We start from the raw sequence: 24,366 nt of genomic DNA on the forward strand, positions 1-24,366 counted from the left end.
CAAAGAAATGGAAAGATATTCCGTGCACTTGGACTGGAAGAATTAACATAGGTAAGATGTCCATACTTCCTAAAGCCATCTATAGATTCAATGCAATCCCTATGAAAGTTCCAACAACACTTTTCACAGAAATAGAACAAAGAATCCTAAAATTTATATGGAACTACAAAAGACCCCGAATAGCTAAAGGAATCCTGAGAAAAAAGAACAAAGCTGGAGGTATCACACTCCCTGATTTCAAAATATACTACAAAGCTATAGTAACCAAAACAGCATGGTACTGGCACAAAAACAGACACACAGATCAATGGAATAGAATCGAAAGCCCAGAAATAAACCCACACATCTAGGGACAGCTAATCTTTGACAAAGGAGCCGAGAACATACAATGGGGAAAAGAAAGTCTCTTCAACAAATGGTGTTGAGAAAACTGGATAGCCACACGCAAAAAAATGAAAGTAGACCCTTACCGTACGCCATACACAAAAATTAACTCCAAATGGATTAAAGACTTGAATGTAAGACCTGAAACTGTGAAACTACTAGAAGAAAACATAGGCAGTATACTCTTCGACATCGGTGTTAGCAACATCTTTTTAAACACCATGTCCGACCGGGCAAGAGAAACAATAAAAAAAATAAACAAATGGGACTACATCAAACTAAAAAGCTTCTGCACAGCAAAGGAAACCATCAACAAAACGAAAAGACAACCTAACAATTGGGAGAAGATATTTGCAAACCATACATCTGATAAGGGCTTAATCTCCAAAATATATAAAGAACTCATGCATCTCAACAACAAAAAAACTACCAACCCAATTAAAAAATGGGCAAAAGACCTGAACAGACATTTCTCCAAAGAAGATATACAGATGGCCAACAGGCACATCAAAAGATGTTCAAAATCACTATCAGGGAAATGCAAATCAAAACTACAATTAGATATCACCTCACGCCCGTCAGAATGACTATAATTAATAAGACAGGAAACAACATGTGTTGGAGAGGATGTGGAGAGAAGGGAACTTTCATACTCTGCTGGTGGGAGTGCAAACTGGTGCAACCACTATGTAAAACAGTATGGAGAGTCCTCAAAAAATCAAGGATAGAACTACCATATGATCCAGCTATTCCACTGTTGGGTATTTATCCAAAGAACTTGAAAACACCAATTTGTAAAGGTACATGCACCCCTGTGTTCATTGCATCATTATTCACAATAGCCAAGACTTGGAAGCAACCTAAGTGCCCATCAAGGGACGAATGGATAAAGAAGATGTGGTATATATACACAATGGAATACTACTCAGCCATAAGAAACCATGAAATCCAGCCATTTGTGACAACATAGATGGACATTGAGGGTATAATGCAAAGTGAAATAAGTCAGAGGGAGAAGGTCAAATACCATATGATTTCCTTCATTAAGTAGTAGATAATAACAACAATAAACAAACACATAGGGACAGAGATTGGATTGGTGGTTACCAGAGGGCAAGGCGGGAGGGAGGAGTGTGAAAGGGATAATTCGGTACATGTGTATGGTGATGAGTTGTAATTAGTATTTTGGGGGTGAACATGATGTAATCTATGCAGAAATAGAAGTATAATGATGTACACCTGAAATTTTTACAGTGTTATAAACCAAGTTACTGCAATAAACAAAAACTTAAAAAGAAAAGAATGCAATCAGATTTACAATTGCAACTAAAAGAATAAAATATCTAGGAATAAATTTAACCAAGGAGCTGAAAGACCTATACAGTGAACAGTATAACACATTAATGAAAGAAATTGAAGAAGATATAAAGAAATGGAAAGATATTCATGCTCACAGATTGAAAGAATAAACATAGTTAAAATGTCCATATTACCTACAGCAATCTACAGATTCAATGCAATCCCAATCAGAATCCAAAATTTATGTGGAACAACAAATTTATATGGAACTACAAATTTACATGGAACTACTAAATTGTTGTTGTTTATGTGGACAACATATAAACTAAATTTGTTTTGTTATATGGAACAATAAAATTTATATGTAACAACAAAAGATCCAGAATAGCCAAAGCAATTCTGAGAAAAAACAACAAAGCTGGAGGAATCAATCCCTGATTTCATAATATACTACAAAGCTATAGTAATCAAAACAGCATGGCACTGGCACAAAAACAGACACACAGATCAATGGAACAGAACTGAAAGCCCAGAAATAAAACCACAAACATACGAACAGCTAATCTTCAATAAAGGAGCCATGAACATACAATGGAGAAAGGAAAGTCTCTTCAATAAATGGTGTTTGGAAAACTGGACAACCACATGTGAAAGACTGAAAGTAGGCCATTATCGTATGCCATACACAAAAATTAACTCAAAATGGATTAAAGACTTGAAGGTAAGACATGAAACCAGAAAACTCCTAGAAGATAATATAGGTGGTACACTCTTTGCCAGTCTTAGCACTATCTTTTTGAATACTATGTCTATTCAGACCAGAGAAACAAGAGAAAAAATAAACAAATGGGAGCACATCAGACTAAAGAACTTCTGCAAGGCAAAGGTGATGGATAAAAATTAGACTATTTTGCATAGTTTGATGGGTTTTTTGGGGGTGTTTTGGGTGATGCAGTCTATACAGAAACTAATACATAGTAATGTACACCTGAATTTACACAATGTTATAATCCAATATGACCTCAATAAAATAATTGAAAAAAAAAGAATTGATAAAGACAACATGAAAGTGAGGGAATTATTTCAAGATATAAAATCTGGGTTTGCCAGGCAGAATATCTAAAAGGTAAAGAAAAACTCTTTTTCAACTTCTTATTAGAGCAAACCTATAAGCTAAGAATTTTGTTTGTGCAGGCTAGAGAGAGAATCAAATTCTGATTTTGCATTAGTGTACTATTACTTCTAAGGCTAGTTAAAAAAGAACACATAAATCAATCCATCCAGTCTTAGCCACCTTTGACCGCACAAGATGAAATTCCTTTTCCAGGATGTCTTTTACATAAACCTTATACACTATTTTTGTTAATATACATTCAGTTTTTGTCTTACTGTTTTCATCTTTCTTATTCTTGAACACCAGACATTGCTCTTTAGGTCAAAATTACTCACTGTTTCCCTTAACAAAAGTACATCCTTCATTCTTTCCTTATCAAAAACACATCTAGGGGCTGGCCTGGTGGCCTAGTGATTAAGTTCGCTTGCTTGCTTCGGTGGCCCAGGGTTCACAGGTTTGGATCCCAGGTGCAGATCTATGCACTGCTTATCAAGCCACGCTGTGGCGGGGTCCCACATACAAAATAGAGGAATATTGGCATAGATGCTAGCAACAATCTTCCTCAAGCAAAAAGAGGAAGATTGGCAACAGATGTTAGCTAAGGGCCAATCTTCCTCACCCAAAACACCCCCAAAAAACCCATCAAACTTTCCTTGCATGAAGAGGTTTTTATTTTTTCTTTGCCCTTATTAGACCTAGTAGCTTCATTTACATATATGATGAGAAATTTTCACCATCAGTCACCTTTATTTTACAGAGAAAACTAGGAAGTAAGCAATTGTTAACTGTTAGCCACATAATATCATTCTGTAGCAAATTTGTAAACACATCATTTTATAATTTTCTAGAGGCCTATGCCTCTTTCATGGTACAATTTCTCATGTTTATTAACTGACACAAATATATTGACTTGTCTATATTACATAAAACAAGATGCCCAAGTGCCTAAACTTATGTTCAGCATTAATGTTTCCATATTTTATCTTATTTGGGAATGATGTAGATAATCGATGAATATCCATTTTTTAATTTAATTTTGTATCACTTTAAGGTTTTAAATTACCAAAAAGTTTTCTGAAGTTATTTTTATGTGGACATATATAAAACATAGTTATTATAAAATATATTATAAATCATATAAACATATTTAAGACATAGTGAACTGCTAATTTATACATCTTTATCCCACTTACATCTATTTAATTCATATGTGCTTAAGAACTATGTTTGAATTCATCACGAAAATTTATTGAGCTGAACAAACAAATCTAGCCACAATATTGTTATTTTACTTGTTGCCAATTAGGCAAGTATCAAAAAAGCCTCTGAAGCAATGAACCTAATGAGTTACAGATGGTTCTTTCTTAAAAATTTACTGCCATTTTTGACATGCATCAAGTAATTCATTTTTATTGTACATATTGTTCTTAGGTTGGATCTATAGTTTTATAAACTTAAACATCTAATAGAGATGAGCTTGTTTGACTATTGAACCTAGGTAAAAAATAATTGTATGTCTACTTTATATTTAACACTGACAACTTTGAAGACATGCCTGTTTTTATTTCACCAACAAGTTTTAAATCTAGTTTTATTTATGAAAGATTATCCCAGGTCATGGGAATTTTTTAAAAATTGGATCTATTTCTATATTTCTCAAAGCTCTAGGAATAATTAATTTATAGAAGGGCTCATTTATATCTAAGCCAATTTGTATGGAACTCCTATAAGGGATTTTATAAATTAATTTGATAACATTATTCAGGTATAGAAAAATGTCACAATTACATAACATACATGCATGCATGCACACATACATACATAATATCATAAATATACAAAAAGATGCAAATACAGAAGCCATGAGTCAGTAAAACATAGTGTTACAATTTTATTGGTTTATTTCCACTTTATAATTTTATCTTAAGTGTTCTGGAAAATGGAACACATTAAGACTACTTATTTACCAATATTTATGGAAGAGACTGTTAAGATTTTCTTTGGTCATGATATGTTATCTGATGGTGACTGTGGAATAAATTTAAGGCTAGTGACTTAAGAGACATCTAGCACCTGTTAGGATGTCTCTAAACCACATCTGAGTGGCAAAACATCTAGTTCTGTTTCCAAATGTTTTTTTGTTCTCTTTTCAGCCCCAAATGGTTGATCTTGATGGAAGGCAGGGAACCTAAAGTGTAAGTAATCGTAGAGAGTTGAGGGGCTAAAGTGGGGAGCAAAAAGTCTGGCAGGGCAGAGAGAAGAGTGGAGGAGGTAGGTATATGAAAGGGGATATATGAAAGGATTCAAAGGAACTGGAGGGAAGATGCAAAGCAATAAAAGGAGGAAGCAGGAGCAGCTGTGATTTTAAGGAAAAGAAGTGTAAGGAGCTAGTTTGGAAAGATTTTAAGTCTTCTAAAGAGGCCATTCAAGTTACAAATTATCCTTGGTAAAATCATGCAAACAAGAAAGGAAGCAAACAGAATTTTTGGAGCACATTTCTATCAGAGGTTCAAGAAGGAGATTTTCAGTCCTTTGAGAAGCTCCCATGATCTTCATTAATAGTACCTTTATACTTAGGACAGAGAACCTTGGGATTCTAACTCAGCTTCTGTTGGCCTGGAACTCTAACCCAGCTTATTATACACAGGTGCTTGCTTTGAACTCAAACTCAGTTAGTGCTTTCCTAGGATGCTAACCCAGCTTCTTAAAACAGGGAAACCTAGTACTCTAACCCATCCTCTCTTTGTGTGGGTCTCTAAGCCAGTGTCAAGAGTTTAATCAAAATCTTAAGAATCAAAATCTGCCCCTACAAGAGACATTTGTCTGGGGCAATTATTTAGAAGTCATACTCACCAATGGATCCCTTATTCATCGGGAGTGAATATAGTCTTTAAAGATGCACACTAGATTTGTGGTTGTGAGGTCCTGGGCTCCAATAATGAATCTGATCCTATAAAAGTCACAACATTATAATAGTTAAAGAAAAAGCAGAGCTGGACATTAAAGTGGTAAAAACAGATTTTATTCGGAACTATTTCAATAGTGGAAAAGAGACCTCATTATATACCCGGGCTCAATTTCAAATACAGCCTGGGCAATTGGGAATTTATAGCCAAGGAGCCTGATGGGTGTCACTGGAAGGAGAATTACTGGGGGAAACATCAAGGGTAAGGAGGATTCTGGCTACACTGACCTAAGAGGATTTTTCATGAAGAGAGGCAAGGTTGATCAGTCACCACTTGGTGGAGGGTGGAGGGTGAGAAACCTGATTAGATAACAGTGTAATCAGACATGGAGATGAGAGACTCTTGATAAACTGACTTAGCAGGGTTATTGCTGAGGATTTTACAAGGAAGTGCACAGTCTTAAAAGAAGGTTCAGGAGCCTTACTAAAATTTGTTGAAGCAAAGAATCTATGTCACTACGAAAGAGAAATTGGAAAAGTCATCCACAACTGAGGTAAGGAAGAGTATGTCTGGAATACAGAATATCCCTTAGGGTTTCTCCTAGCATTATCTTGCCCTGAGATTAAGGGCAATTGGAAAACTACCATAACCCAATTCAAGCAGGAATAGTAATAGCCTATACTCTTTAGAAATGAAAGTTTTTGTCACTCTGTCAAAAAGAACCAGGACTAACTGAGACAAGGGGAATACAGATGAGGCAATAGAGGAAAGTATTCATAAGTTTTTAAGTAGAAGAAGTTATAGCTACAAATGTCTGACTATCTGACCAGTTACAGAAATGAGGACTGTAAATGTCATGAGTATTCTCTCCGTTTTATGTTATGAATATCTTTATGTGTGAGTGTGTGTTTTCTATCTTCTCTCATTCCCTTATCACACAACATGCAATCTATTAACTTTATATCCAACTGGAAATCTTAGTTTTATATTTTATTATATGTTACAACCAGGAAGTGTAAACATCATTCAAGGACATTTCCTCCTTTTCTGGGAAAACAGATAGTGTGTTTTTGTTGTATTCAGTATACTTCTATTATATTAGGCCTAATAATGACCTTGTTACTGTATTTATTTGAAGATTAAGTATAGTTGATGGCAACGCATATAGACGTCAAGTTGACAACGTTAAGATTGACTTTAGTGGAGCCATTTTAAAATGGAGTCAGAGCTGCCTTTAGAGAAACTGCCTTGCTGTCTTGAACCTTGGACTGGGCCAAACCTTTCAACTGGGCTAAAACAACAATTGTTTTACAAGCAGTTGTTTGAGAAGTCAGCAGAAAAATGGACATCCTGATCACAAAGACTGATAACTGTGGGCTTTCTGAAGATAGAATCAATAGTCAATCAATATTTAGCCAAGACTATCTTCTGCCTCCAACTCCAATTAAAATTGTTTGTAATACAAACCTCCCTTCTTTGCTTTAAAAGCTCCTGACTTTTACTCCCTAGTGGGACATTATTTGGGCTTCTACCTGAATCTGCAGGAGGCTTCTACCTCCTCTTCCTGAATTGCAATTCTTTGATCCTAAATAAATGCTTTGCCTCTTAAACTGGTTTCTGTTTTTCCAAGTTGATATATGATGTCAGAAAGCAGGAGCTGAAGCGATCTCACCTTTGTGGACTAGTGTCCCCTAGAACCACATATGGTACCTATATGAGCCCCTTGGGCTCACCATTTCCACGGATCATTGCCGCCTCCAACCATGAGTCCTTTCATGCTCACTTCTTTTGGTCAAGGTCATTACCTTTCTTTGGGATTCTGGAGTTAATAGCTCAATTTGGGGTTGATTTACTAGGAGACAGTTGTCTCAAACTTGGCTCATGGCTGTTGCCATCTGTAAGGGTTTCCCTGTTTCAGCTAGCTCATGGAAGCTCACAGCTATTGCCACCTATAAGAGTTTATTCCCTATTTGGTGAGTATTCAAATTCTGTCTTTTGTGTCATTTGTTCAAACAGCTGCAGCCAGTGGGTCAGAAGCACAGGTAACAACCTGGGGCTTGCAACTGGTGTCTCTTTGTCCAGCCACACTTCAACATAGGAATTTCATCTTCTAGAAGTTCCTGAGAAGTCCCTCCCTCAGGAACTCCAGTTGGATTTATGTTTAAGAACTACTGTCCTCCTCTTGTAAATTTTTTGTCCCAGTGGACCAAGAATACAAAAGATGATTTAAAATGGTCACTTTGGGGATTCTTTGAACTTCCAAAATATATTTTTATGCACTGGACTTGAGAACCATGGACCAATAAATTGAATGTAATTTTTAATTTCTAAAGAGTCAAGTGTACCACCTTCCAGCATATCTGCTTAAAAGCTGTGGTCCCAGAAGCTACAAATAATTACAAAAAACAACAAAATCTTACTATTTTGTGTCCTGAGAGCTTGGTTTGATAACCATCAGGTTTAGTTCCTCAAAACATGGCTGGACAGAAATGTGGGTTGCACCCCATTTGCAGCTAGATATGGCTGGACAGAAATGAGGGCTAAACTCCGTTTGTGGGAGTCCTACTAAACTGCTGCCAGCCCTCTGGGTAACAACAATGGCTATTAGAAGGAATGTTCCAATTAAACAATATTATTTAAGAACACTTGAAAGCAATGCCTTCAAAATTTCCAAAAAGTTTTACTGAAAGTTTCATTTAAAAAGGCTATAAAAAATTAAAAATATGAGGTAACTAAAAGAACATACAATAAAACTGTAAATAAAAGCCCATTAAGTTAATGGCTTTACAGACACCCCCTTACCTACCTTTAAAGAAGGGGTCCTCTATGGCCCCTCCCAGAGTTAATGAAAGTCTGAGAGATTTTCTGGTAAACTGCTACATTATTCTCTCAAAAAGCCAAAGGAAAACTAAAATTAAAAATTAATGGTGTTGTTTAATAGTGCCAGAAATATTTACTGTTTGTCCTGGCTGAAACCTGACAAGATATTTGAGAGGATTTAGTAAATTATGATAAAAAATTTGGCCAAATTGGAAGCTAATATTCAGAGACTGATAGGAATTTGTTTTAGGCATTCCCCCCAAGCTAAAATAAAACTATGTACCCAGAGAGAAAAAAATAAACTGGAGAATGTATAATTGGATGGGTATGTGAGTCTTTTGATAAACAGCTAACCTCCCCTATTTATCTTAAAAAGTTTGTAAATATTCCGGTCTTAAGAAACCAAAGTCTTTGTTGGAGGTATTTTTATTCCTTCCCTGTGACTTTGAGATGTAAAAGTTTTACTGGGTCTTTCTGGGAACTCTTATCTAGAACAGTCCCAGATTCCTCAGACTAAAGAAAAAAAATACAAGCTGCTAAAAAGGCTCTCTCACCCAAAGATTACTTGTCTAGAGAAAATGTAAATCTTGAAAGTCTTCTCCACAAATAATAAAAAGCTTTAGTCATCTGAGAACATAAACATGTTTTTCCCAACTGCCAAAACAAAATTTGGATCCAACTACTCTTTCGTAAGTAGTGTTGATGCAAAATAACCAATAATCACTTTATAGATAAGAGAGATAAGGTGAGTTTTACTTGAGCCAGTGTGAGGATTATAATTTGGGAAGACAGTTTCCACAAAGGTAGAAAGTGTTCCAGAGAAGCATGGTTTTCCGTAGAGTCTTATACCTTTTTAGAACAAAGAACATACATTAAACACGTCCAGGATACACATTCATCAATGTTTCAAAGAGGTATTCATTTGCAAATTAGCAGGTCAACATGACCCTGAAGTCAGGAAAGGGACTAATATGGGCATTCCCGATGGGGTGAAGAAGGGGAAGTGTGCATTCTTATCTTAATAGAGTACAACTTTAACGGTTAGAGCAGATGTGATACCAGCTCAACACAAGGTTGACATAACGGAAACAATATTGTAGAAAAGAAACCTTATCGTAACTTTGAATGACCTCTGATGAACTAGCCCAGACATGCTTTGTGGATTTTATGGCCCCTCCCAGCTGCTATAAGTTGATAACTTTGTTGTCTTGAGTTCCTTAGGAATGTGATGACCCCTAGGTAGAGAGTCTATGCTCATAGCCATCATAAAGGACAACTAAAAGATCGGGTATAGGGCGTTGCTCTGGTCTCTAATGCATATCCAGTAACACCAAAGACTATCAGGAACTAAGACCAGATGTCTGCCCTCACCTGGAGGTCAGATGGATACCCCACTCAGAGACCAGCTGCTTCCCCAACCCGGAGACCAGCCCCATATATAACTGGCCTGTAATCTTTGATTTGGAAGATGGTTTTATTTTCAGACATGAGTTGGCCACCTTCCCTCTTGCTAGCAAGCTGTAATAAAGCTCTTTTTCTCCTACCACCTTGCGTCTTGACTATTGGCATCTCTTGCAGTGGGCAGACGACCCCCCGACCCTGGGCAGAAACAGATGTACAATGTATGTTTGATATACCATTAAGTCAGGCTTCTTTAGTTGAACCTGAATCAGTTTTGAACCTGAATAGTTACCCCATATACCTCAATATGTGAAAATCTTTGGTCATTTTCCCCTTTTGATCAAAAATATTTTGATAGAGAGCATTAATGATCAAAATATTGTTCCTTGGTTCCAGGGTAGTTGCTGCCTGCCCTGGGTCCATCATGTCCCTCAATCCTAGGTATTTATTTCATTTATTTGCCCAGTTATCCACATTAGGGGGAAATACTTGCATACAGTAGACAAGCATAGAGGTATATATTAACAGGGGAAGCATTTCATAGGTTATATAATTTGTCAATAATTTTTAGATTATTGCCCAAACATTGTACATGTGCTTTTACATGACTTCCTATGGTTACATTATTTATAAAAATTATAGAACAGATAAATCAATACTTGAAATGATTAGTTCAAAATGAGGTCTTACACATAGTCTTTATCAGAAAAGGAAATTCATCTGGGGTTGTAAGATCAATTGACCATCTCAAGTTGCTGAGCAATCATTACTCTAGCCAGTGATACCAGTCTTAAAACACTGAGTAAAGAAAACAGTCATTAGTTTGAATATTATGACTAATACAAGAATTCTAAGGTGTCATAGAAATAGGAATTGCAATCTTGATCACAAAAGGCAGCCAATACTGGAAGGGAGTCAACTAAACAAATCAAGACTAGGTCTACAGTCATGTAGGTCATTCACCTACTTTTTCTTGTTTTCATGTTTTAGCAGAAACGATACATTGGAAGATTCATCAGGTATAAAAACAGAGCATTCAGTTTGAATGATTGCACTCATATCACCTTGGAATGCAGTTAAAATAAACAAGGCTATTCTATTTTGAAGGACAGCCTTTCTTACTAAAGACATTTCAGTATTTAATAAGGCTATTTCTGCTTGATTATCATTAAGGGCTTGTGGAGTAAATTTTTTCAGGGCTTCTATATGTGATATGACATCTTCTAGCCCCAAAGAAGAAACAAATATAGCTTCTAGGTGGTTATACCAATGGAACACTGAATGCGCCCCTCCGGCCTTAAGGAGAGGAAGATTGGCAACAGTTGTTAATTCAGGGAAAATCCTTCCCTGAATCCAAGAGAAACCCTGGCTGCAGTGTCTTAGCCATCCAGGCAGTAGCCAAGGCCAGAGGTTGTTCCACACAACCGTTGAGTTCCCTTAGGAACCACCCAATAAACGCCTGGTCTTCAAGACCAGTCTGTTCCAAACCAATTGCTTTCTTTAAGTATGATAGTATTCTGAAAATCTTAAATGGAACAACTATAAAATGCATATATGGTTTAAGCATTACAAAGGTTTAAATGAGGAGATATAATATTGGGAATACAGGCCTGATCTGGAGTCTTGGGATAGCTGTCTACAACAGATGCGGTCTTCTTCTCATCCTGGTTTGGAGGTATTTGTCTTGGTCAGTCGAATTCAGGTGTCAGAAACAGGAGTGGAAATCCACCCAGGTGGAGGAGCCTTTTTAAATGAGAAATGTGAATCCATGAGTCTATGCCTTCTAATTTTGCAATGCATGGATTGGTTAAAAGTACTTGTTATGGTTCTTTCCAATTGGGCTGCAGAGAGTCTTCTATTTAATGCCTCTTCCAATAAATAAAATCTCCAGGTTGTAGTTCATTATCCTTAAAGTCGTCATTGCCCAGGAGCTCTCTGTGAAAGGGATCAGCTACCAACATTTCATTTTTTTAAGCACTTCAATGAGACCCTGACAACAATGTAATATATCTCCCTTAAACAAAGTTGGTTTACACAGTTCCTCGTCTTACTGCATAGATCACCCAGCTATTAATTCAAAATGAGACAGCTGATGTTTACCAAAAGGGGTAGATCTAAGACAGAGAAGTACTAGCAGAAGAGCTCTTGGCCATGAGAGATTAAATGTTTCTGAAAACTTTGCCAATTAAGTTTTGATTGTACCATTAGTTAAAATGTTGCAGTACTGGCCAAATGTCACAAATAGATTTAAGTATTTGTCTGGTGGAATGAATTCCCCTGTCATTGAATAACTTGGTAGGAATTCCTCAAATGGAATCACCCTTTCTAATAATTTACCTATTACGGAAACCATCACTCTTATGCAAGGAAAGGCCTCAACCCAATGTGAGAACACACCGATCATTACTAAGACATTTATACCCTTGTGATGGTGGCATTTGAACAAAGTTCAATTGCCATACTTCAAAGGGTCACTTAGGAAAGGGAAAGTGACCTTGCAACCCATGAATTTTATCCCTGGGCTTATATTTAGGACATATAGTACAACAAGCATATGCTTTATGAGCCACTCTGGGAGAAAGTTGTCAAAATATTGTTTTCTCCATAAAATCATCTTTTCAGGCGCTCATTGGTTATTTGACATACATGCTGGAGCAGTGGCAATTGTGCTCCAATAGGCACTATGGTCTGTTGTCAAGATACCCAGCCTGGTAATGTCCCTGCTTACCTTTTAAGTAAGATCCATATGTAAACCAAATTAGATAATAAAATGCAGTCATGGTCATTTTCCTCCTATGGTCCTGGAAGCAAGGTAGCAGCATTAAGATAATAAGTAATATTTATCTACACAATATTACCTAAGGAGGTTTATCATCATTTACTTGACAATGCTTCCCATGCAATTTAACATACCAAATAAACCTAACTAGTTTAGTATCTCCCTCTTTGTAGGAAGAGAGAACAAATTATTTGAGAAGTCCTAGGAAACTTTCATTTTAAGAGAGAGGAAACCAAATTTTAATTTTGCACCAGCTTACTTTTGATATAAAAACAAATTTACTTAATTAAATTTATTTCAATCTTAGCCAACTTGATCATGCATAAAACTCTTAGGGTTTCTTAGGGTTCCTTTTTCACAAACCTTCTATAACTTTCTTTTTACATTCAGATTTTGTCCTATGCTTTTCCTCTTTTTTTTCCTTAACAAAATGCATTTCCATTCCATATATATAGTCCATATAAATATATATATATTTTACTGAAAACACATTTTATTTTCCTTGCATATTAGATATTTCCCTTATTATTTTAGTAGTTTTAACTACATGTATTAATTAGGACTTTTAACCTTAGAAACCTTAATTTCTAGTGAAAAATAAAGAAGTAAATGCATATGGACTGCATTTTACGTTAGCATTCTGTGGCTTGGCAAATTTGTAAACACTTTTCATAATTTCTAGAAACATATGCTATTCCATAGTACAATCGTTCAATAAAGCATAAAAAATGTTTACTAATAGATCTAAACATCTTTACTTTCTCTGTAATAAGAAGACAAAAGTGGTAAACTTAGACTTATTTAGAAATTAATAGTTCTATATTTTATTTTATTTGAAAATAATCTATATATTCAATGAATTTTTCATCATTTAATTTAACCTATCAAAACTATGAAGTTTTAAGTTAGCAAACAGATTTTAGAAGCTATTTTAAGTACACATGCCATAAAGTATAATTATTACTAAAAAGTTTATCTGTAAACTCTTCTTTTATTTACATCTATCTAAATCATTTCCTCCCCAAAATTATGTTTAGACTACTCACAAAAATTTCATGAGACATTAAACAAATCAGCTATCATTTTAAGTTATTATTTTTCTGACAAATTTTGTAGCAGAGATTACATTAGCCAATTTAATTAATAACCCTAGGTAGAATGAAGGTTGCAGGTCTGCATCATATCCAATGCTGATAACTCTAAAGTCATGCTTATTTCAATCAAATCAACAAACTTAAATAACCTTTCATTTACCAAAGATTTTTTTTTTATTATGTTAACTTGAAAGACATTTGGGTTAGTTTCTATTACATTTATATAAGTTTTTACTTTAAGCCAATTAAATAGACCTCTTTTAGAAATTACACCACCGGAGGTAGAAAAATATCACATATATAACATACATATGGACACACATATAAACACACAGACAGATGCAACAAAGATTTTATAGCCTCTGTTTTTAAAAATTTCCTTTGATTTTGGGGCAAGGGTGCTTTCATAGCAGTCTGCATCTCCAAAAACTTCTTTCCTCCTGTTTTTGTTTCAGTCTTAGTAATCTGGGATGGTCTAGATAATAGCTCCTGCAGAGGTCACAGTGTTGGGAATAAACAGGGGAGGTTATTTACTTATCAAAGGAATAACACCCATCCAATTACATTATCGTTAATTTGCTAAGCACCCTCTGGGTACTTAGTTTTAACTTAATTTAGGGAAGAAAGCCTAAAATATTCCTATCAGGCTTTGAATATAAGCTTCCAATTTGGTCAAATTTCTGATGATAAGTTACTAAATCCTTTCAAATACCTTGTCAAGTTTCAGCTGGGACAAACAGTAACTATTTCTGACAGCATTAAACCATTGCATTAGTTTTTTAAATTTTAGTTTCCCCTGGACTGTTTAAGGGTAGCAGTTTCCCAGAAAATCTCTCAGAGTCTTATTAACCCTGGGAGGGGCTCATATTGGGCCCTTCTTTAAAGACAGATCATGGGGTTGTCTGAAAGGCTGTGAACATAGTGAATGCACTTCTTAAATGATCTTATCTAATTGGAACATTCCTTCTAATGGCCAGTGTACAAGTTTTGGAGGCTCAACGGAGCCCCAGTTGGCCCCTATAATTTTAAATTACCCAAGTTTATCTTGATCCAAAGATCCAACCATTTACATTTATCCCCATTTTGTTAAGCACTTGCAAGTGTCTGCTCCATACATATTGTACATGAAGGCAGCCAGAATTCAAGGAGGAGGCTGCCCATTCAGACACTGATTGGCTTTTAGAAACAAGATTTCCTGTTTTCTTTAGAAAGTCTGAACAATTTCTAAGGACTGTGTTGTGGTGAGAAGTGTGCTGTCACTCCCTAAAAAAGGGCATGAAGACTCTCTTAACACATCTCAGTTTCTCCTGCTGGCAGTCTAAAACTATGGTGGGGGCTCAGAGCATGTGGATGACCAATCCTTAAGTTTGTGTCCCCGGATGAGCTATCAATTACTTAAAGGGAATGATCACAATGGAATTCCCTATGGGACAACTGCATATCATGAGGCTCAGCCTCAGACACTCCCACTAGGTTCTCAGTCACCTGAGAACACCTCACAGCTGGGAGGAGCTGGTGTTCCTTCTTCTGGAGCTGAGTGAGTTTTCAGTCTCTCATGTTGCTACTAAACAATTTTTTCAGACTTTATAGGTAAAATTCTTTCCAATTTAAAGCCAAATTCAAAAGGTCAGCCTGTGCCATTCACTCCAAAGTTCCCTCTAGGCTCCCCTAGCTTAGGAAATTCCCCTAAGGTTTCTCTTACCTAAAAACATATACCAGTACCCCCTTAAGATACCTAGTTTTAAGACTTGAGGGGGAAGTCAAGATGGCGGTGTAAGCAGACTCTGAACTCACCTCCTCCCTGGACACAGCCAATTTACAACTACTTGCGGAAAAATTAGCCCTGAGGCAGAACTGAAAACTGGATTAGAGGAACTCCCGCAACAAAGGACAATACTAATTGAGATGGAAAACACAGAAACTCCCTTCTGGAGAGAAAAAACGCTGCCTTCACAAGCCAACAGCTTCACGGCCGCCCAGTAGCCGACCAAAGGAACGCAGCCCTCCCTGGAGGAGCGGGGCCCTGAGCCAGGGAGTGCCCCTGCTGTGGGCATATTGTGGACCCAGCAAAACTGAGATGACTGCCAGAATATATGACTTTGCCTGCTACCAAAACATTGGGGAGTACCCCCAGAAAAGCTGGTTCACAAAGAAATTAAGATCGGCTCATAAAGGGCTCATGTGCAAACTCACCCGATTCAGAAAGCAACTGAAAATCACCAGAAAGAAAGGTGCATAGTGCTTTGGTGAAAAGAGACTCACCTGCTAGGCCCTGAGTGAATCTCGGTGAGAGGTGAAACGTCTCCAGGGACTGGGACATTGGTGGTGGACATTGTTGTGGGCCAGTGTGGGCGTGCTGACACACATGACATTAGAGTTCTCCCTGGGGCCTGCTAGCGCAGGTCTGCCCCACCCACTAGAGCACAGATTTAATCCAGCTCAGCCAGGACAGGCAGCCCACCCTAGAGACTGGCCCCACCCAACAACAAGCCCTCAGGCAACTCGTGGGCCTGCATAGATTGGTGACTGGATTCTCTGCAGCCTGGTAACTGACTCCACTTCAGTGGGGCAGGGCATGCACAAGGAGCAGGTGGAGAGTGTGGGGCGAAGGTGGAGTGTGTGGGGCTCCCGCTGTGGAGAGACTGGGTCCACTTCAGGTGGTCGGGGCACGCACATGGGGCAAGACTGTGTTGACAGTGTGTGTGGACCTGTGGGCGGCAGGGCTTGTCAGCTGCATAAGACTTGTGCTTCTCAAAGACCCACATAGGGGGTTTGCCCCACCTTCCAAAGCTTGAAACAATTGGGTGCTCCTGTGCCAAAGGCCGGCCCCACCCAGCTGCAATCCTCAGAGAGCTGACAACAGACCTAGAGGCTGGAGGCTTATAGCCATTGTAAGGCCCTGAGCCTAACAACCTGCCACGCTGGGGGCCTACTCACTTAAAAGAAATACTGCAACACAAATGTTGTATTAGAACTTGGAGCCAACTGTGCTGGGGCTCCCCACACCTGATAAAGGGACTGAAGGGCCCACAACAACTACAAGCAGCTGAGCATTACAACAGCTGGCCAGGAGCATAACTGGGCCTCCCTGGGCGCCTACAGGGAGAGCAAACAGGCCACAACAGAAGGACACACGTAGGCCACATAGGGGTCACCCAGGGAACATTGAGAACTGAGTGAAGCATACTGCAGGCCTCCTAAGGCATCACTTACATAAAGTCACCTATCCACGAGCAGGAGATGTAGCTGACCTACCTAATACATAGACACAAGCACAGGGAATGAGGCAAAATGAGGAGGCAAAGGAATACATTCCAAGTAAGGGACTAGGACAAAAACCAAGAAAAGGAACTAAGTGAGAAAAAAATGAGCAACCTACCCAAGAGAGAGTTCAAACTAAGAGTGTTAAGGATTCTCACTGATCTGGGGAGAAGAATAGATGAACTCAGTGAGAATGTCAACAAAGAAATGGAAGATATAAAAAAGAACCAATCAGAAATAAAGAATACGATACTGGAAATGAAAAATTCACTAGAAGGACTCAAAAGCAGAGTAGAGGATACAGAAGAACACATCTGTCAGCTGGACGAAAGACTAGAAGAAATTACCCAAGCTGAACAGGTAAAAGAGAAAAGAATTAAAAAGAGTGAGCACAGTCTAAGGGACCTCTGGGACAACAACAAGCACACTAACATCCATGTTATAGGTTTCTCAGAAGGAGAAGAGCGAGACAAAGGGGCAGAGAATCTATTTCAAGAAATAATAGATGAAAACTTCCCTAACCTAAGGAAGGAAACAGACATCCAGGTACTGGAAGCACAGAGAGCCCCAAACAAGATAAAGCCAAAGAGGCCCACACCAAGACACATCATAATCAAAATGTCCAGAATTAAAGATAAAGAGAGAATCCTAAAAGCCGCAAGAGAAAGTCAAGTTACATACAAAGGAAACCCCATAAGGCTATCAGCTGACCTCTCAGCAGAAACCTTACAGGCTAGAAGAGAATGGCATGATATATTTAAAGTGGTAAAAGAAAATACTTACACTCAAGAATACTCTCCCCAGCAAGGTTATCATTCAAAATGGAAAGAAAGATCAAAAATTTCCCAGACAAGCAAAAATTAAAGGAGTTTGTCACCAAGAAACCAGTGTTACAAGAAATGTTAAAGGGACTGATTTAAGGGGAAAAGAGAAGACCACAAATAGGAAAAATTATCTATTTCCATGATAAGAAGGTAATGGATAAAAATGCACAAAAACGAGGTTAGATGTGTATCAAAAACATAAAATGAGGGAGGAGGGGAGTTAAAGAGTAGAGCTTTCAGACAGAGCTCAAACTAAAGAGATTATCAATTCTGTATAGAAGGAGAAAGGAACAGAGAAGGACTACTAAAACACTGAGAAAAAAAAAGTTAAAACATGGCAGTGAGTACATACTTATGAATAGCTACTTTAAATGTCAATGGACTAAATCCTCCAATTAAAAGGCATAGGGTGGCAACTGGATAAAACAACAAGACCCATATATATGCTGCATACAAGAGACACAATTCAGACCTAAAGATACTCACAAACTGAAAGTGAAGGGATGGAAAAAGATAGTCCATGCAAATGACAATGAAAAGAAAGCTGGGGTAGCAGTACTCATATCAGACAAAATACACTTTAAAACAAAAACTGTACAAAGAGACAAAGAAGGGCATTACATAATGATTAAGGGTACAATCCAACAAGAGGCTATAACACTTGTAAATATCTACGCACTCAATGTAGGTGCACCTAAATATATAAAGCACTTATTAACAGACATAAAAATAGAAATAGACAGTAACACGATAATAGTAGGGGACTTTAACACTCCACTTACACCAACGGATACATCATCCAAACAGAAGATCAATAAGGAAACATTGGCCTTAAATGACACACTAGAACAGATGGACCTAGTAGATATATACAGAGCATTCCATCCAAAAACCGAAGAATACACGTTCTTTTCAAATGCACATGGAACATTCTCCAGGATTGATCACATATTAGGCCACAAAACAAGTCTCCATAAATTTAAGAAGACTGAAATAATACCAAGCATCTTTTCTGACCCAATGGTACGAAACTAGAAATCAACTATAGGAAGAAAATCAGAAAAGCCACAAATATGTGGAGATTAAACAAAATGCTACTGAACAACGACTGGGTCAACGAAGAAATCAAAGAAGAAATCAAAAAATACCTGGAGACAAATGAAAATGAAAAACGACATGCCAGAATTTATGGGATACAGCAAAAGTGGTTCTGAGAGGGAAGTTTATAGCAATACAGGCCTATCTCAACAAACAAGAAAAATCTCAAAGAAACAATCTAACACTGCACCTAAAGGAACTGGAAAAAGAAGAACAAACAAAGCCCAAAATCAGTAGAAGAAGGGAAATAATAAAAGTCAGAGCAGAAATAAACACAGATCAATGGAATAGAATCGAAAGCCCAGAAATAAATCCACACATCTATGGACAGCTAATCTTTGACAAAGGAGCCAAGAACATACAATGGAGAAAAGAAAGTCTCTTCAACAAATGGTGTTCAGAAAACTGGATAGCCACGTGCAAAAAAATGAAAGTAGACCCTTACCTTACGCCATACACAAAAAATAACTCAAAATGGGTTAAAGACTTGAATGCAAGACCTGAAACTGTGAAACTTCTAGAAGAAAATATAGGCAGTACATTCTTCGACATCGGGCTTAGCAACATATTTTCAAGCACCATGCCTGACTGGGCAAGAGAAACAATAGAAAAAATAAACAAATGGGACTACATCAAACTAAAAAGCTTCTGCACAGCAAAGGAAACCATCAACAAGATGAAAAGACAACCTAACAATTGGGAGAAGATACTTGCAAACCATACATATAATAAGGGTAAGGGCTTAATCTCCAAAATATATAAAGAACTCATGCATCTCAACAACAAAAATCTAACAGCCTAATTAAAAAATGGGCAAAAGACCTGAACAGACATTTCTCCAAAGAAGATATACAGATGGCCAACAGGCACATGAAAACATGTTCAACATCATTAACTATCAGGGAAATGCAAATCAAAACTACAATGAGATATCACCTCACGCCCACCAGAATGGCTATAATTAACAAGACGGGAAACAACATGTGTTGGAGAGGATGTGGAGAGAAGGGAACACTCATACACTGCTGGTGGGAGTGCAAACTGGTGCAGCCACCATGGAAAACAGTATGGAGATTCCTCAAAAAATCAAAGATAGAATTACCATACGATCCAGCTATTCCACCGCTGGGTATTTATCCAAAGAACTTGAAAACACCAATGCGTAAAGATACATGCACCCCTGTGTTCATTGCAGCGTTATTCACCATAGCCAAGACTTGGAAGCAACCTAAGTGCCCATCAAGGGACGAATGGATAAAGAAGCTGTGGTATATATACACGATGGAATACTACTCAGCCATAAGAAACGATGATATCCAGCCATTTGTGACAACATAGATGGACATTGAGGGTATTATGCAAAGTGAAATAAGTCAGAGGGAGAAGGTCAAATACCATATGATTTCCTTCATTAAGTAGTAGATAATAACAACAATAAACAAACACATAGAGACAGAGATTGGATTGGTGGTTACCAGAGGGGACGGGGGGATGGAGGAGGGCGCAAGGGATAATTTGGCACATGTGTATGGGATGGGTTGAAATTGGTATATGAGTGGTGAACATGATGTAATCTATGCAGAAATAGAAGTATAATGTTGTATACCTGAGATTTATACAGTGTTATAAACCAATGTTACTGCAATAAAGAAAAATTAAAAAAAAAAAAAAGACTTGAAACCACTCAAGTGAATGTTGGGACCTGTGACTTAAATAAGGCGGTCTGAGTTTCAGGAGAAACTCACTAGGGGCACCCAAAGAATGCTGTGAAGGTGGAGGGGCTCACTGAACCTTTCTGGTACCAAGCGTTGGTTCAAAGTAGATTACAAGTTGTCTCTGATAGTTTTCTCTGAAATCCTACTGATTACACCAAGAAATATCAAGGCAAAATAACCAATAACCGTTCTATAGATAAGAGAGAGATGAGCTTCACCTGAGCCAGGGTGAGGATTATAATCCAGGAAGGCAGTTTCCACAAAGGATGAAAACATTCTGGAGAAGCATGGCGTTCAGTACAGTCTTCTACCTTTTTTGAATGAAGCACATACATTAAACATGACCAGGATACATATCCATCAACATTTCAAAGAGGTTTTCAGTTGCAAATTAGCAGGTAAATATGACCCTGATGTCTGGAAAGGGACTAATATGGGTATTATTCAATAGGTTGTAGGAGGAGAAGTATGCATTATTATCTTATGAGAGTGCATTCTTTACCTTAACGATTAAAGCAGATGTACAATACATGTTGGATAGGCCATAAGTCAGGCTTCTTTCATTCAAGCCAAATCAGTTTGGAACCTGAATAGTTACCCCATATTACTGTACCTGATTCACGGCAGTCATTTTAAAATTAAAGCTATGGGGTATATATGTATGTGTGTCTATATATATGTACATCGTTAAATATATATGTATATAAGTATATATACCTCTGGGTGGTATTATCAAGTTTAATTTGTAGAGAACTCTTAAAACAAACAAGCACTATGTGAATTGAGTTTACTTTAAAAAATATAAAGAAATTAACCCAAATAAATTTCAAGATCACAGGATCTAGGAAAATATTCAGTACTAAAGCTAATTTAAGTTTGTTGGGTTTATTAAAATAGGCATATCTTTAGAGTTATCAGCATTAAAAATAAAATTTTTGTTTTTACCTAGGTTTACTACAAGTCAAATTCATGGTCTCTCTCTTACAAAGTTTGGCAGCAAAAAAATTGATGTCTGACATTACCTAATGCCTCATGAAGTTTTTGTAGGTAACCTAAACATAATTATTGGGACCAAGTAAGCTAAATAGATGCAATAAGATAAAAAGGTTTTAGATGGAACTCTTTAACAATAATTGTGTGTTATGACATATGCACTTAAAAATAACTTCAAAATCTTTTGGTAACTTGAAATCTTAGAGTTTTACTAAATTAAGTAATGTGATAAAGATTTATTGAATATCTAGATCATTTCCAAATATGATAAAATATTAAACATTAGTTACTAAACAGGTTTATCTACTTTTGGCTTGTTATTACAAAAAAAACCAAAAGATGTTTGGGTCTATTAGTAAACACATCTTGTGCCACATAAGAAATATTTATGCTGTAAGAAAATGTATAGTTTCTGTAAAAGAAGGTATAAGGAATGAAGATATTTTTGTTAAGAAAGTAAATTTGTTCTATAGTAAAACTGGTTATGGGAAAAAGAAAAAGACAATTCTTTTCTGAATGTAAAAAAGAAAGTTTTAGAAGGTTTGTGGAAGAGGAACACTGAAAGAAAGAGTTGTGTGTGGTTAATCTGGCTAAGATAGGAATGAATTTAATTAAGAAAATTAGTGTTAATATTGTTGGGGATGGAAGAAATTTTCCTCTATGTTTCTATGTTCTTCTGGCTGGTCTAAGTATTAAATTGACATGAGGCAAATTAACAGAAGAAAATAAAATTTAATTTCATATGCATAGGAACGCCACATACATGAGATGTTCTGAAATAAAAAGGTAAAATGAGGTATTTATACCATCTTGAGCTAAGGAATGGGATACGGGCCTGAGGATTCACAGAGGAGAAGGGTAATTCACAGGATGATACGAAGAGCAGATGTTCAGTAATTAGAGGTTTACCCTGCCATACAGGGAGGTCATAAAAATTTATTTCTGGTAATAACTCTTTATGGACAAGGTCCTCAATTTAAATTCCTTAAGAGAGAGGTAAAAGTTTCTCTTGAGCTCACAGTCTTGATTAAGTTTAGCTCAAAATATTCCACATGCCAAAGTGGCAAATCTAAGGGAGGCCTGTTTTGAACTCTTTCAGTCCTGCCTTTGAAACTTCATGAGGAGTTTCACATTCTAGAAGTTGGGTTGGTAGATTGCTCATCCCATTGAACTAGTCTCTAAATTTAGAGAATAGGTCAGTCCAATTAAACAGTTGTGTCCAATTTCAGGACACAGCGATGCAGGTGGGCTCCTAAAGTTAAGCCTATGTTGCCAGCAATAAGGTATTTAATAAGAGAAATTTCTATGGAAAACAAAAGAAAAGCAATTGTTAATGATTGGAACAGGTCATAATCCCAGTTTCTGAATTCTGAAGGCAGCCATTTGAGGAAAGTTCTATACGTCCAGCTTGAAGCATTTTCAGAAGGAGTGAGAGCAGGCAGTGGCAATCTGACATATTTTCCTAGTTTTTGGTTTGAATGTCTCTGATGATCTTTCTGAGCGGCCATACAGCAATAAAGATTGTCCGTACATAAGTTTTTGTGGTGTTTTCTCTGAAATTCATATCAAGTTGTTCAGCTTCAGTTTTGCAGGGCTTCAGGAATAAGGGCAGTTTTAGTTTTCAATGATTCCAAGTCAAAAGGTGGGAGAAAAGTGGATATGTTAGTTTAAGGGTTGTAGCCAGGTATTGAAGAAAACTAGAAGAACTCAGGATCCAGTCCAGTTTATAGGTAGTAAAGAAAACCTCAAAAGACAATGAGAAGCACTAGAATCCAATATCCACAAAGGCGTATTATAGTTTCTATTGAAATATAATTTTTCTACACAAAATCACCCCCATTTCTATCAAAGATAATCACAGTAAAATGTCTAGTTTCAAGAAATTTTGTCTGTTATATTCATCAGTACAGTAATAATAGTGATTGATCATATAGGCTCTTTTAAATTCGCTCTGCTGGAACATTCCATAAGGAATCTCCAGATTGAAATGTTAAAGGTCTTTGGAGACCATAAAACCAATGCAAGCACTTGTCATCAGACTCACCTGCAATATCTATAGATTTGGGTGAATTACTCTCTTCTCGAAGTTCCCAAAATATCCTGAGGTTCCTGCACCCGCCAGGAAGTAACTTTCATTACTCACCTGGTAAGGTTGTTGGGAACCGTATAAACAAGGTACCTGGCTGATATTTCCAATTGGCTTTATTGGCTCCATAAAGTCAATCTTGGTTTCTTAAAGCTGTCTGGTAACATCTGAGTCTATGCACATTCTTTCTCAAATATGACATTCCAGTCAAAGCCTTGGTAATATAACCTGTTTCCAATTGTGTCCTGCACACAGAGAACAGACTGTTATTGAACTTATACAAATAACTATATTGCCATGAAAACAAGAATACTTATTATATTTCTGAATTCTGAAGGTATCAGGGAGGGAGAAAAAGACAAATGTTACAATTCTGCTTACAAAGGTATAATTTACCGATTGCTATAGTCATAGTTAGCTTAGGAGAAAATAATTCTTATATCTGGAAAACAAAGGATTATACAACCCTAATAGTTCACGGGGCCAGCCCCGTGGTGTAGCAGTTAAGTGCGAGCACTCCGCTGCTGGTGGCCTGGGTTCGCATCCCGGGTGCACACCGATGCACCGCTTATCAGGCAATGTTGTGGCGGCG

At 37.2% G+C, this 24,366-nt stretch overlaps 1 long non-coding RNA gene across 2 annotated transcripts in view; it reads right to left on the reverse strand.

Annotated features, from left to right (window-relative positions):
• The window catches only part of LOC147917651 (uncharacterized), a 65,090-nt gene that overhangs the window by 28,816 nt on the left and 11,908 nt on the right, over positions 1-24,366 (reverse strand). For both annotated transcript variants that reach the window (XR_015551605.1, XR_015551604.1), the window contains exons 4-8: positions 23,868-24,019; positions 20,914-21,006; positions 12,653-12,725; positions 10,615-11,667; positions 5,651-5,747 (exon numbers count right to left, since the gene is read on the reverse strand). This is a non-coding gene — a long non-coding RNA (uncharacterized LOC147917651). The remainder of the gene's footprint in view (positions 1-5,650; positions 5,748-10,614; positions 11,668-12,652; positions 12,726-20,913; positions 21,007-23,867; positions 24,020-24,366) is intronic.

This window comes from Ceratotherium simum, chromosome 3 (assembly GCF_057802395.1).
Source record: "Ceratotherium simum simum isolate JZ-2026a chromosome 3, ASM5780239v1, whole genome shotgun sequence".
Classification (NCBI taxonomy): domain Eukaryota; kingdom Metazoa; phylum Chordata; class Mammalia; order Perissodactyla; family Rhinocerotidae; genus Ceratotherium; species Ceratotherium simum.